The following is a 3,220-nucleotide window of genomic DNA, read 5'->3' on the forward strand; positions in this document are numbered from 1 at the left end:
TCCCCCTGGGTAGAGTGCCATGGCATCACGCTCACAGCAACCTCCAACTCCTGGGCTCAAGCGAGTCTCCTGCCTCACCCTCCCAAGTAGCTGGGACCACAGGCGCCCACCACAGCACCTGGCCATTTTTTGGTTGCAGCCATCATTGTCGTTTGGCGGGCCCAGGCTGGGGATTCGAACCCGCCACCTTAGGTGAATGTGGCTGGCGCCTTAGCGGCTTGAGCCACAGGTGCCGAGCCTATCTTTTTTCTTTTTAGAGATGAGTTCTTGCTGTGTTGCCCAGGCTAGAGTGCAATGGCATCACCACAGCTCACAGCAGCCTCAAACTCCTGGGCTCATGTGAAACCTCCTGCCTCAGCCTCCCGAGCAGCTGGAATTACATCATGTACATGTCACCACACCTGGATAATATAAAATTTTTTTTAGTGATGGGTATCACTGTTATCAGACTGGTCTCAAACTTCTGGCTTCAACTGATCCTCCTGCCTTTGCCTATTTCTAATGCTTTTCTGAAGTGTCATTTAATTCCTAAGTCTTCCTCATTCCATTGGTTTTTTTTTGGTGACAGAGTCTCATTATGTCACCCTTGGTAGCATGCTGTGGCATCCCAGCTCACAGTAACCTCAAAATCCTAGGCTTAAGTGATTCTCTTGCTTCAGCCTCCCTTTTTGTTGTAGTTGTCGTTGTTTAGCTGGCCTGGGCCGGGTTGGAACCCTTCAGCCTCAGAGTATATGGCTGGTGCTGTAACCACTATGCTATGGACGCTGAGCCTAATTACACTCTTAATAAAGCATTTAGAAAGGGAATTATGGCATATTATTTTTCAAATTAAAATCTATTGCATAATTCTATGCTTGGTCAGATTACTCTTCAAGTGTAAATGAAGTACTTTGAAATATGTATTAATTAGGTATATGTTTTATGGACTTAACAAATATTTTAATACAAAACATTTTATTTTCTATTTATTATTATTATTATTATTATTTTTTAGACAGAGTCTCACCATGTTACCCTTGGTAGGGTGTCGTGGCATCACAGCTCACAGCAACCTCAAACTTTTGGGCTTAAGTGATTCTCTTGCCTCAGCCTCCCAAGCAGCTGGGACCACAGGTGCCCACCACAGCACCCAGCTATTTTTTTGTTGTAGTTGTCATTGTTGCTTGGCAGGCTCAAGCTAAGTTTGAACCCACCAGCCCTGGTGTGTGTGGCCGACTCACTGAGCTACAGGTACTGAGCCACAGGCACCAAGCCAATATAAAACATTTTAACATACACAAAAGTAGAGAGAAATACAATGAATGCTGGTGTTAGTTTCTATGGCTGCTGCAACACATCACCAATTTAGCAACTTCAAACAACACAAATTTATTACCTTATAGTTCTGCAGGTCATGAGTCTGACCTAGGTCTCACTGGGCGAAAATTAAGGTGTTGGAAGGGTATCTGGGGGCTCTACACAAGAATTCATTTCCTTGCCTTTTCCAGCTTTGAGAGGTCACCTGCCTCATTCCTTGGCTAGTGTCCCTTCCCTCCATCTTCAAAGTCAGCAACATGCTGAGCCCTCCTCCGTGGTATCTCTCTGACCTTCCATCCATTGTCACATCTCTTTCTGACTCTGATATGGTTGGGAAAGCCTCTTAACTTGTAAGGACCCAGGTGACTAGATTGAGCTCCGTGAGATAATCCAGGATAATTTCTCCATCTCAAGGTCCTTAACTTTAATCACATCTGCAAAATACCTTCTGCTATGTAAGGTAACAGATTCAGTGGACATCTTTGAGACAGGGACATTATTCTGCCTACAACCATGCCCGTGTGCCCATATCCTTACTTCAACCTTAACATTTGCCAATATCGTTTCTCTTCCTATCTCCCACTTTTTTCCTAAAAATAAATCCCAGAAATTTGTTATTAAATTGTATTAAAGCAAATTCCAGAAATCATATAACTTTCCTACATATGTGTCAGTATATTTCTCTGATAAGAATTTAAAAAAAAACAACTATGATAGCATTGTCATAACAAAATTATTAGTATCAATAATTTTCGAATGTCTAACACCTAATGTTTTAGTTTTTCAACTTTAAAAAACTCTTTAAAAATGTGTTTATCCAAATTAGGACCCAAACAGGGTCCACAGACTGCATTTGCCTAATATGTCTTTCAAATGTCCTTTTTTTTAATGAGGGGGAGAGAAGGGGTCTCACGTTTTTGCCCAGGCGGGACTCAAACTCTCTGACTCCAACTCCAGGCATCCACCTGCCCCATCAGAGGCTAAGACTTCAGGTACGCATGAAGTCTTTTTTACAACAGCTCTCCCTCACCACCTCCTCCTTTAAAAAAAAAAAAAAACTCATGCCATTTGTTTTTGAATAAAAATATTGGGTCATTTGGTCTGATGAATTTCCCACATTCTGGATTTGGCAGCTTGCTTCCTGGTGCTGTAATCTAACACATTCATTTGGTCCCTGTATTTTGGAAGCCTGTAGTTAGAGTTATAAGCTTAGCTGGATTTAGTTTTTTTTTCTTTGTTTTTGTCAGCCAGAATACATTGGAGGTGAGGCTGCGTATATTCTACAGATTCTTATCGGTATTGATATCGAGTCCGGTTGTCCCAGTTTTGGAGATGTTTTGGCGATGTTGAAGCTGCTCATCTGGACTGTCATATTCTTGATCAGTGGTAATAGTCATTCACTGCAGACTTGCTGGGGACCAGGCATTTTGTGGTTTGCTTTCTGTATGATTTCTCATACTTTACTCAGTACATACTCAGATTTGTGAAAATGTACCAGAATTGGTTGGTTGGAAGACTCTACTTGGATTATTACTCTGAGCTAGTTTACTTTTTGAAATATGGGATGAAAAATGCTGCTTTTAACTTATAGGCTTATTTTGAGGAAAATTTAAGGAAATGGATATGAAAGCACTTTGAAAAGTAGTTCACGCGGGGTTATACTGTTACTAGTAACATTAGCTTAAAAAAAAAAAGAATAAAGAAAATCCATAATAAATATTTGGCCCTCATTTATTCATCACACATTTCCCGAAGGCACTTTGCAAGGCCCTGGGTACAGGAAGTTGGAAAAGTCGTGGCCGCGGGAAGGCGGGAGCAGGGCCGGGATCGCAGCTTCCAGTCGCCCCGCTCCTCCGCGTGGGTCGCGGTGACTTTGGCTCCGGTAGCTTCTGACCCCGCGGGGCTGGACCGGCCGAGCGCGGAG

The sequence above is a fragment of the Otolemur garnettii genome, unplaced genomic scaffold (assembly GCF_000181295.1).
Source record: "Otolemur garnettii isolate 467f Iridium unplaced genomic scaffold, OtoGar3 scaffold00176, whole genome shotgun sequence".
Classification (NCBI taxonomy): domain Eukaryota; kingdom Metazoa; phylum Chordata; class Mammalia; order Primates; family Galagidae; genus Otolemur; species Otolemur garnettii.